This window comes from Pan paniscus, chromosome 8 (genome assembly GCF_029289425.2).
Source record: "Pan paniscus chromosome 8, NHGRI_mPanPan1-v2.0_pri, whole genome shotgun sequence".
Lineage (NCBI taxonomy): Eukaryota > Metazoa > Chordata > Mammalia > Primates > Hominidae > Pan > Pan paniscus.
In genome coordinates this window covers 17,586,411-17,598,923 of record NC_073257.2, presented here as the reverse complement: position 1 = coordinate 17,598,923, position 12,513 = coordinate 17,586,411, and the positions used below count along the sequence as shown (strand labels likewise).

At 42.9% G+C, this 12,513-nt stretch overlaps 1 protein-coding gene across 7 annotated transcripts in view; it reads right to left on the bottom strand.

Annotated features, from left to right (window-relative positions):
* The window catches only part of AKR1C3 (aldo-keto reductase family 1 member C3), a 78,141-nt gene extending 70,037 nt beyond the window's left edge, over positions 1–8,104 (bottom strand). For 3 of the 7 annotated variants that reach the window (XM_063607234.1, XM_034929874.4, XM_063607233.1), the window contains exon 1: positions 7,717–8,039. The gene's annotated coding sequence lies outside the window, so the exon portion shown is untranslated. Of the gene's footprint in view, positions 1–7,716 lie in introns of all 7 variants that reach the window. The other 4 variants (XM_063607238.1, XM_063607235.1, XM_063607237.1 and 1 more) reach the window with 3 other exon arrangements.
* Between the last annotated feature and the right edge of the window lie 4,409 nt (positions 8,105–12,513).

Sequence of the window (12,513 nt, the reverse complement as noted above, 5' to 3'; positions counted from 1 at the left end):
GGCTGAAGGTATTACTGCACCTATTCAACCTTTCTATAAATTTGACTCCAAAGGGCTTCGTTATTCTTTTTAGAAGCAGTCACTGTCAAGCCTCCAGATGCCATCCCTTTGACTTGGAAAACTCAGTAGCCAGTTTGGGTGGATCAGTGGCCGCTCCCAAAAAATAAGCTGGAGGCGCTCCATAATTTAGTCCTGGAACAGTTAGAATTGGGACACATTGAGGAATCTTTCTCTCCATGGAATTCACTTGTCTTTGTTATCCAAAAGAAATCTGGAAAACAGAGAATGCTCACTGATCTCAGGGCAGTTAATGCTGTACTTCAACCTCTGGGGACATTACAATCTGGCTTACCCTCCCCCTCTATGCTCACTGAGTATTGGTCTCTAATCCTCATAGATCTTAAAGATTGCTTTTTTAACATTCCACTGGCCTCTCAGGACTTTGAAAAGTTTGCTTTTATGGTCCCTTCCCTCAACAATGTCGCTCAGGCTACATGCTACTATTGGAAAGTCCTACCACAAGGCATGCTTAATAGTCCCACTTTTTGTCAGTATTTTGTGGGGCGTGTGCTTCAACCTGTCAAGGATCAGTTCCTCAATGTTACATCGTTCACTACATGGATGATCTCCTCTGCACAGCCCCCCCATACACCATTTTGATTTCCTGCTTTTCTGTGATTCAACAGGCCATTTCAGAAGCAGTTTTGACTATTGCACCAGAAAAAATTCAAACTTCCTCTCATTTTCTGTATTTGGGCATGCAGTTGGAAGACAAGGTGATTACACCACAAAAAGTTCAGCTTAGGAGAGATGCCTTAAAAGCTTTGAATGACTTTCAAAAGTTACTTGGAGATATTAATTGGATTTGCCCTTCTTTGGGCATCCCTACATATGCTATGTCAAACCTTTTTGCCACATTATGTGGGGATCCAGATTTACACAGCAAAAGGTTTCTTACAGAAACCTCAGACTCAGAGAGGCTGAGTCTGAGTTATGATTGATTGAACAAACAGTTCAATGGTCTCAGGTCACTAGATTCAATCCCAAATTACCTTTCACTATTTTAATTTTTCCCACTGAACACTCTCCAACAGGGATCATCACTCAGGAACATGATATAATTGAATGGTGTTTTCTTCCCCATAGCTCTCTAAGGACACTTACTATTTACCTTGACTAAATTTCTACCCTCATTAGGCAAGCCTGTTCCCATCTTTTATGACTTTTGGGACAGGAATCTCAAAAAATTATTGTTCCCTTAAACCATCAACAAGTCTGACAAGCATTTACAAATTGTGTTATTTGGCAGGTAAATTTGGCCCATTTCCCCGGTATAATTGACAATCATTACCCTAATGTAAAATTGTTCCAGTTCCTGAAACTCACTTCCTGGATTTTACCCAATATTACTAGAAGTATTCCATTAACTGGAGCCATTACTATATTTACTGGTGCTTCCTCTAATGGCCGTGCTGTATACACAGGACCATGGGAACGCGTTCTTAACACAGGACTTATTTCTGTACAGCGAGCTGAACTTATCACTGTTATGACTGTCCTTGAGGATTTTCCTGAGTCTGTCAACATTGTTTCTGATTCTGCCTACCTCGTGCATGTTGCCAACATAGAAACAGTGTTAGTTAAATTTTTGCCTGATTACTTTCACTTTTTCAAAAGTCTTAGACAATTCTCAGAGCACACTGTGCCCCCTTTTACATTACTCATATTTGAGCCCATACATCACTTCCAGGACCTCTTTCAGCTGTAAATGCCAGAGCTGATGCTTTAGTCACATCCATTTTTATGGACATGCAAAATTGTCATGCCCTAACTCATGTCAGTGCTGCAGGACTCAGAAGCAAGTTCCCTCCCACATGGAAACAGGCAAAAACCATAGTACGGCACTGTCCCTCTGACCAAGTGTTAATTTTACAACAACTTCCTTCGGCAGTTAATCCTACAACCACTTCCTTCCGGAGTTAATCCTACACCACTTCCTTCCGGAGTTAATCCTACAACCACTTCCTTCCAGAGTTAATCCTACAACCACTTCCTTCCAGAGTTAATCCTACAACCACTTCCTTCCAGAGTTAATCCTAGAGGCTTTTCCCCCAACACACTCTGGCAAATGGACGTGACCCACTTTCCAGCTTTTGGGAGACTTTCTTTTGTACATGTAACAGTTGACACCTTTTCCCATTTCATCTGGGCTACATGCCAAACAGGAGAAAGTACTGCTCATGTTAAACGACATATGCTTTCTTGTTTCTCAGTTATGGGCTGCCCTGCTAAGCTTAAAACTGATAATGGTCCCAGCTATACCAGCATTTCCTTTAAAAGTTCACTCAAGCATGGGGCATTACTCACACTACTGGAATTCCCTATAATTCTCAAGGACCAGCTTCGCAAACAAGATAACAAAAAGAAAGGGGATGTCAGTACTCCCCATGCTTAGATAAATTTAGCTCTGTTCACATTAAAATTTTTAAATTTGGCCAAGAACCAACCTTTCATGGCAGCAGAACAACACTTTACTGGTAATAAATTTGACCCACAAAAAGGCAAGCGAGTATGGTGGAAGGACACAAAAACTAATAAATGGGAATTACGCACTGTAATAACATGGAGTAGGGGTTTTGCTTGTGTCTCCCCAGGAAAGGACCAACAACCTGTTTGGGTTCTCTCCCATCAGCTGAATTTGTACCATGACTCCAGCCCTGAAGAACCATCAGAAACAAAAGGAGAAGAGCCGCCAGAAATCGAAACGCAAGGCTCGTCACCTGACTAATACAATTTATATCTCGACTTCGCCTCACAGACTCGCCCTATAACTCCCAATGCTAAAATTCCACCCTTCTGATGTCAGGGGTCAGATAAAAGTAATGTCTGAAGAGGTTGAGAGACACCTACAGGACAAAGGGATTCCAAAAACTATGGGTAATATTATCTTGGCTGCCATTATGGTAGTTACTGCAGTGGTAAGTATACCCGGGGCTGCAGCAACTCAAAATTACACCTACTGGGCATATGTCCCGTTTCCCTTCTTATTCGATCTGTTTCATGGATGGATTCCTCAGTGGAAGTTTATACTAATGACAGTGCATTCATGCCAGTCCCTAATGACGACAGATTTCCGGCTTAAACAGACGAAGAAGGAATGCCTTTTAATGTGTCCATTGGATATAAATTTCCACCATTGTGTGTAGGATTTGCACCTGGTTGTTTGGCATTCTCTAATCAAAATTGGATGTGGACTGTACTGGCCTCCAGCAATGATTCTTATCAGGTGCATAATGTCTTCTGTAGTAATTCTTTTCAGGTTCTGACCGTTAACATAAATTCATTTGAAGAACAGAGAATTCCTGTCACAGTAAAGCATAATAAAACACAAGGATTGCCAGACTGTTTAAAAGACCCTATAAAGGGACCTAATAATTCAAAACATTCTATGGAGTGATTGCAATGCCCCAAAAGTAGTAGTGCTAAGGAGTCCGATCACAGGTGTTGTCATTGACTGGGCCCCAAAAGGATATTATTGGCGAGATTGCTTTGGCCAAAATACCCAATGTTCTGAGTTTAACTATTTAATAGATTATGAAGAGAAAGGCTGGCAGTCCTACAAAAAGAGGGAATGGGTGTCTCCTTACCCATTCAAATGGTTGGACAAGGTCATCATTCCTCCTAGACCAAAAATGATTCATCCCATAGTTACCCCGGAACATCCTGAATTGTGGAGGTTGTCTGAAGCCATATCCGGAATCAGATTATGGAATGTAGCTTATCAAAAAATTCTTACAAATACCAAAACAAACATGTATAAGATCTCTTTAATGTCTGAGAGGGTGGTACCCATTAGGAGCTGTGTTAAACCACCATATGTTATTGATTGGAAACATAATTATCACCCCTGATAGTCAAACTATTGAATGCAATAATTGCAAATTGTTTACATGCATTGATGCTACATTTGATCCAAAAACAAGTGTTCTCCTGGTCACGGCCAGGGAAGGGGTATGGATATCAGTTTCTTTACACCGCCTCTGGGAATCATCTCCTTCTGTTCATGTAGTCAATGAAGTCCTTAAAGGGATTCTTAAAAGAACTAGGAGATTCATTTTTACTCTCATTGCTGTGATTGCAGGTTTAATTACTGTTACTACAACAGCGGCTACTGCTGGAGTAGCCATTCATAACTTGGTCCACACCACTCATTATGTGGAAACATGCCAAAAAAATTCCACCTGACTTTGGAATTCTCAGGCTCAGACTGATCAAAAACTGGCCAATCAAATGAATGATCTCCACCAGAGTGTCATCTGGTTGGGAGACAGGATGATGAATTTAGAACACTGAATGCAACTACAATGTGATTGGAATACTTCTGATTATTGCATAACACCTTATGCTTACAAGGAAGATCAACATAGTTGGGAAAAAGTCCAAAGGCATCTAAAAGCCCGGGATGATAATTTAACCCTAGACATTTCAACACTGAAGGAGCACATTTTTGAGGCTTCCCAGGCTCATTTAACTACCATTCCTGGTTCTGACATATTTGAAAGAATTACAAAAGGACTATCTGATCTAAATCCTTTCAAGTGGATCAAACCCGTTGGAGGTTCACTTTTGTTATCAGCATTACTAATATTGGTGTGTTTATGTTGTTTGCTTTTAGTCTGCAGGCGTCTCCACGGAGTCCAATGAAAAACTCGAAGCCAGCGACAAGCAATGATGGCAATGACAATCCTAATCAATAAAAAGGGGGGAGATGTGGGCGAAGGATTACCCAGGTGCCGAGGCAAGAGACTGAAGGCACAAACTGTTTCAGTATAAGAAAATAGTTAGAGTAACAATAGTTATAATACAAATTAGATAAAGAGATGATCATGGATATTATCAATCATTAGTATAAACATTATTAATCATTAGCTTTTAATGTTACTCTTTGTTGTATTACTAATATAACCAAGGAATAACCAGCGGGTATAGGGTCAGGTGCTGAAGGGACATTGTGAGAAGTATAGTCATGGGTTGAATCACAGCATTAACAGCCCTCAAATCTGTTAACATTCTCCATTTCCCTGATTTTTTTCTTAATGACAAATACAGGAGAATTCCAAGGGGGAGAAAGTAGGCTCTGTATGTCCCTTTTGCAATTGCTCCTGCACCAGTTCTTTTGAAGCCTCCAGGTTTTCCTGTTTCAGAGGCCATTGCTCCACCCAAACCGGTTTGGCTGTTAGCCAAACAAGAGGAATGGGAGTTGGAGGTTCAACAACGGCCGCTCCTAAAAATGACACCCCAATCCGATCCGATCTGTTTGCCCTTGTAATTATAAAGGCTCTGATTGGCCTTTTTTATCTTTTCCTAGTCCTTTTCCCAGACAATATCCTGTATTTTTCATTTGTCTACTATTATTACTATATTGATCTGTAGGAATAGATATTTCAGTATTCCATTGTTGCAGTAAGTCTCTACCCCATAAATTGACAGGAATAGGTGTAATGATAGGCTGAATTGTCCCTTCCTGACCACCCAGCCCTTGACATGATAAAATCAAGGAACTTCGAAAAACTTCTGAGGCAGCTCCTACTCCAACAATACCAATGGATGCATTTTGCTTAGGCCAGTGCCTGGGCCATTGATTTATAGCAATAATAGAGACATCAGCTCCAATATCTACTAGTCCTTCAAAATATTTTCCCTGAATAGTTACTGTGCAAATAGGTCTTTTTTCAGACACTTGATTAACCCAATAAACAGCCTTTCCTGCTGGATTAGTATTACCAAAGCCTCCCGTTCTTTTCACTGTGCTGCTTCCTAGTTTTATGTAAGGTAACAGCAACAACTGAGCAATTCTTTCTCCTGGGGAGGCAGACCACGGAGGAACTAATAACTAATTGAATTTCTCTGGTATAATCAGAGACAATTATTCCCACATGCACAGTGACGGCTTTTAAATTTAGACCTTCCAAGTAATAAACTGACTGTTCCTGAGGGTAAGGGTCCCCTAACTCCCATGGAGACCTTCTTTGGTGGCTCCCCAGGAAGTAAGGAGATGGGAATTGTGCTGTAGAGGTCTGCGGCAGCATTGCCTGCTGAGGCGGGGGATAATTGTTGTACATTTGTAAGGGCACTGGCTGTGCTGGGTATGCCTCAGTTTGTTAAGGGGCTCAAGGAGGGGCCCCTCTTCCTGTTTCCTGAAAGAGATTGTCCATCTTTGCTAAATTTAGAATGACACTGACTTGCCCAGTGATTGCCTTACACCAGGGACGTATACTGGGACTTTTCTGTTGATTGATGGTAGTAGTTTTTGCCTTTTGATTTCCTTTTGTACATTCCTTTGTGTGTCCAAATTGCCCACAATTAAAGCAAGAGCCTGAGAAATGGGGCATATTCTTTCCTACTCTTAATCCAGCCATAGCCTGAGCTAAAAGAGTAGCCTTATGTAAGTTACCTCCAATGCCATTACAAGCCTTAATATATTCAGCTAAATAAGCCTTCCCTCTCAGGGGTCTATAATAGCAGTTGACACTCTGCATTAGCATTATCATATACAAGAAGCTGTATTACAACATCCTGAGCCGTTTTATCAGTTATGACCTTATACACAGCCTCTTGGAACTGAGCAATAAAATCAATATATGGTTCTTCAGACAGAACTGAAAGAAGGATATTTTTCCCCTGTAACATTTATGCTTTCCTATGCCTGGAAGCACACAAAGTGCAGGTGAACCATGGTAACATCCTCCATTACTGCTTGATTCTCTAATCGACCCCAATTAGGGCGAACTCCCATTAACTGTTCAAAGGAAACAGGCACAGGTGGCTGTGTTTGTGTGTTTTCCCTTGCCTGAGTTTGAACTCCATTAGCCCACCAGGTTTTAAACTGTAAATACTGAGACAGAGTGAGAACAGATTTTGTCAAAGTATCCTAATCATATGGTATTAATCTATTATCAAGAGCCACGTTTTTTAAATAAAGTTTGCACAAAAGGAGAGTTTGGTCCGTATTGACTAAGGGCTTGCTTAAATTCCTTTAGTAACTTAGAAGGAAAAGTGGCCCAATTGCTATAGTCTGTCCACCCTGCTGGATTATAGTAACGGGAAGTTGTCATGCTTCAAGTTCTCCCTCAGCTCTAGCTTTTTGAATAGAATTTTGTAGAGCACGACCAATTGCTCCAGCTTTTAATGTTGCAACTACAGGAGCAGTAAGTTTTTCAGCTAATTTATTTTCTCCCCCATTAACGGGAGAGAGAGGAGGTGGCCATTCACTTAATTCAGCAGGTGGAGCCGACGGGCTAGTAAAACATACTTTTTTAAGTTTTCCTTTCTTTTCTTTAATCTCCTCTAGTAGCTGTTCCTCACACTCAGAATCTTAAGTCAGTTTTTTTTACACTCATTCTCCTCTTCATCTGAATCTGCCTCATTATCTGTTTGAAATGGCTCAAGAGCTGCCTTTATTAGCGCCCACACTGACCAAATGGAAACTGGAATTTCTGCTCCCTCTTTACATGCCTTTTTAAAATCTCTTCCAATTCTCTCCCATTCATCTAACTCCATAGTCCCTTGTTCAGGAAACCATGGGAAAAACTGCATTACTGTACTAAAGAGTGATAACAAATTCTGAGTACTAACTTTCACTCCCCCTCTTTGTAATAAATGCCTTAAGAAATTTAAATAAGCAGAATGTCTGCTTTCACTTTGTCTCATTGTTACCTTGGTTCTTCCGAGCGCTCAGCTTTCCCGCCGAGCTTCTTTGAGACGTCCTCGGGTGTCCTTTGACGATGCATCCTCCGCTTTCACACACTCTAGCATTCCTTCACTGGGGTCTTCATTGCCCCACATTGGGCAGCCAGGAATGTTGGGGTGATCAGACACAACACCAGGTCATGGGGGCGAGGAAGTCTGGCGGAGTCAAAGGAATGAGAAAAAGCCAGTTTGAGAGAGAAAGTAGGACCAGGCAGCCATCGCCAGTGTGGAGGCTGCAAAGGACCCGAGCTCTGGGAGCCCACACTATTTATTGGTGCTCAAACAAACAGGTGGTGAGGATGTGGGGGTTGAAAGGAAACAGCGTATCAAGTGAATGAGAAACATATGGCTGCTTGAAATAACGGGAGTGCTAGAAGCAAGGAGCCAGCAAGTCTAGCAGAAATGCAAGCCCTGCCTCAGCTTCTCTCCCAACACTCAGCTTTTCTCCCAACATATACCCAATTAAATAAAATAACAAGGCATACAAAGACATAGAAAAATATAGTATATTATAAGAAAGAAAATCAATTGGCTGAAATCATTCCTGAAGAGCTACAGACATTGAAATTAGTAGAAGACTTACACAACTACAATAAGTATACTAAAATCGCTAATGAAAAATGTGGAGAAAAACTGTCAGAAATCCAAAAAATATAGAAAAATGACAATATGATCACTGATACAGAATTTTTTTTTTTTAAATTTTTGGAGCTGAAAAATATAACTGAATTGAAAAACTCACTAGAAGTCTTCAACAGCAGATTTTTGTCAATATGAACATATAATCAACATATGTGGTGACAGAATATTTAAAATTCTTGAGGTGGCTGCTCTCACAGTTTGGAGTTTAAGGCCTGTGGCTTTTCCTGGCTGAAGTTGCAAGCTGCTAGTAGATTTATAATTCTGGAATGTTGAGGGGTGAAGCCTTGCTCCCACCACTTCACTATGCAGCGCACCCATGGAGACACTCTGCAGAGCTCCAACCACATATTTCTACTCAACATTGCCTAAATAGAAGCTCTCTGTGGGGGCTCCAGTCTTTCAGCAGGTATCTGTCTGGAAATTCAGGATTTCTGATACATCCTCCGAATTCTAGGTGAAAAGTGCCAAGCCTTAACCACTCATGTATCACAAAGGGCTCAGGCTCAAAACTCTCCTCATCTGTCTCTCTCTCTCTACTCACGATTTCCTCCAGTGACCAGGTGTGTCTCCTGTCACTTCCCAAGGCTCAAAGGACAAGACAGTTAGCACATGGGGGCTTCTGTCTGACTAGCATAAGTTTGTGGAGTTGATAAGAATTCAAACTTTCCACAGCTGGTATACAATCTGGTGAAAAACTCTGACCTCAGGAGACACAGAAATTCTGAGTCTTACGAAAGGAACATGAGGACAGGGAGATGGGAGCTGACACTCACATTGAAAATAAAATAAATTTTAAAATAAATAAATACAAATTTATATTGGCAGCAGTGTTTGTCCTGAGGAGGTTTCCTGTTTTGTTGACTCAATTCTCTGGGTTGAGGGGTTTATATGTGAACAATAAGGGGTATACTTGAACTTCACAGAGGTTTGTGGGTGAGGGCATGGCTGTTGAGCAGAGGAGCCATGGAGGCTAACAGTCAGTTTGCATTGTTGTGGAAACAGTCGAGCAGCAGAAGCTGTGCAGGAGGGAATAGGAAGAACAGGTATGCTGTGGAGGAGGAGGAGGCACTGTTGATACCCCGGGAGGAAATTTTGGGAAAAAGCCAGAGATGCCTAAGGGAATATGTAGGAAATTTTAATTATAACACTGGATGAAATTTACAATGTAAATTTACAATGTAAAAATTACGATGAAATTTTAAGTAAAACCCACCTTGCTCATAGTGTTTTCATAGAGTGAATTCTGTCTGAAGAAACAACTGTGTCCTGGATGTTGACTCACAATAAGTGGTGGTTCCACTGAGCACTTTTTGAGATCCCTGCCTCTTCTGTACTTATTGTTATTTTAATATTTCTCAATACTGTAGTCAACCCCTACAATCCACTGGGGTTCATGCTCTCAGGATGACTCATCAGTTTTCATCTATTCTGACTAATCCTGGATTGGGACAAAATGCAGGGGATGTTTTAAAGAGAAAATTATTAACTTTTATGGTTTTGATTAGCATAAAACCAGGTCAAGAAAACAATTTATAATTAATATAAATTTAATAGAACTCTGTTACCACCATAACAAGAAGTCTGAGGGAAGGCAAGCTCTGAGTGTTGTTCCTTGGAGTCCAGAACTTCTCTCATCGTCTCCTGACTCTTCTTCTTCTGTGTATTGATATTATCTTTGGGCTGGGTGGAGGCTGCTGAAGCAAATTTAGAACTCACACTGCAGCAGGACAATAGCTACTTGCAGAAGAAAGTCCACCTCATTTTAAAAATTTCTTTCTAGAAGTGAGGAATCATTCCTAGAAGCCCCTAGCATGGTCCCTCTTACGTGGCATTGGCTAGGACTGGGTCACAGTGAGAAGTGACAGCATGCTGGCAAGCCCTCACAGCCCTCACTCGCTCTGGGGGCCTCCTCTGCCTGGGCTCCCACTTTAGCGGTACTTGAGGAGCCCTTCAGCCCACCACTGCACTGTGGGAGCCCCTTTCTGGGCTGGCCAAGGCTGGAGCCGGCTCCCTCAGCTTGCAGGGAGGTATGGAGGGAGAGGCGCGAGCGGGAACTGGGGCTGCACGCCATGCTTGCAGGCCAGCTGGAGTTCCGGGTGGGCGTGGGCTTGGCGGGCCCGCACTCTGAGCAGCCGGCCAGCCCTGCTGGCCCCGGGCAATGAGAGTCTTAGCACCCGGGCCAGCGGCTGCGGAGGGTGTACTGGGTCCCCCAGCAGTGCCAGCCCACTGGCGCTGCACACGATTTCTCACCGGGCCTTAGCTGCTTCCCACCGGGCAGGGCTAGGGACCTGCAGCCCGCCATGCCTGAGCCTCCCACCCCCTCCATGGGCTCCTGCGCCGCCCGAGCCTCCTCGAGGAGCACCACCCCCTGCTCCACGGCACCCAGTCCCATTGACCACCCAAGGGCTGAGGAGTGCAGGCGCAGGGCGCGGGACTGGCAGGCAGCTCCACCTGCAGCCCCGGTGCGGGATCCACCGGGTGAAGCTAGCTGGGCTCCTAAGTCTGGTGGGGACTTGGAGAACCTTTATGTCTAGCTCAGGGATTGTAAATACACCAGTCAGCACCCTGTGTCTAGCTCAGGGTTTGTGAATGCACCATTGGACACTCTGTATCTAGCTACTCTGGTGGGGACTTGGAGAACCTTTATGTCTAGCTCAGGGATTGTAAATACACCAATCAGCACTCTGTATCTAGCTCAAAGTTTGTAAACACACCAATCAGCACCCCGTGTCTAGCTCAGGGTTTGTAAATGCACCAATGGACACTCTTTATCTAGGTACTCTGGTGGGGCCTTGGAGAACCTTTGTGTCCACACTCTGTATCTAGCTAATCTGGTGGGGACGTGGAGAACCTTTGTGTCTAGCTCAGGGATTGTAAACGCACCAATCAGCACCCTGTCAAAACAGACCACTTGGCTCTACCAATCATCAGGATGCGGGTGGGGCCAGATAAGAGAATAAAAGCAGGCTGCCCCAGCCTGCAGTGGAAACCCACTCGGGTCCCCTTCCACACTGTGGAAGCTTTGTTCTTTCACTCTTTGCAATACTTCTTGCTACTGCTCACTCTTTGAGTCCACACTGCCTTTATGAGCTGTAACACTAACCGCGAAGGTCTGCAGCTTCACTCCTGAAGCCAGCGAGACCACGAGCCCAGGGGGAGGAACGAACAACTCCAGAAGCGCCACCTTAAGAGCTGTGACACTCACTGCGAAGATCTGCAGCTTCACTCCTGAGCCAGCGAGACCACGAACCCACCAGAAGGAAGAAACTCCGAACACATCTGAACATCAGAAGGAACAAACTCCGGACACACTGCCTTTAAGAACTGTAACACTCACCGCGAGGGTCCGCGGCTTCATTCTTGAAGTCAGTGAGACCAAGAACCCACCAATTCCGGACACAACAGCAGCTCTCTTCCCACTATAACCACATGCCAAGGGCAAGGAAATTAACATGAGTGACCTAAACAGACCTTTTGCAGTAAAACACATGTTGATGAGATCACAATCCTGATCCCTAAAATCATAATAAGAAATTGATATTTTTCAAAAAAGTTAGAGCTTTCCAGTGTTGCCTATATTTCCAAATTGCTTTGCAAGGTTTTTAAACAACTCAAAATAAAGTTTTAAATGTAAGAACTGAAACTATAAAGTGGTATAAGAAAATGTAAGGAAAATTCTTTGGGGAAAAAATTATAACTAAATTTAGGGAAATAATTCAAGAGTATGACCTCAAGAACACAAACAAGAGAATAAAAACAGACATAGGTGGCTTAATTAAACAAATACGCTTCTGTAAATCAAAAGAAAAAATCAAAAGGGTAAAAAGACAACCTACAAAATGGAAGGAAATATTTACAAACTGTAAATCCAATAGAAAACTAATATGAAATATTTATGGGCAGGCATGGTGGCTCACGCCTGTAATCCCAGCACTTTGGGAGGCTGAAGTTTGTGGATCACCTGATGTCAGGAGTTCAAGACCAAGCTGGCCAAAATGGTGAGACCCCATCTCTACTAAAAGTACAAAAATTAGCTGGGAGGGGTGGCTCATGCCTATAATCTCAGGTACTTGGGAGGCTGAGGCATGAGAATTGCTTGTACCCAGGAGGTGGAGGCTGCAG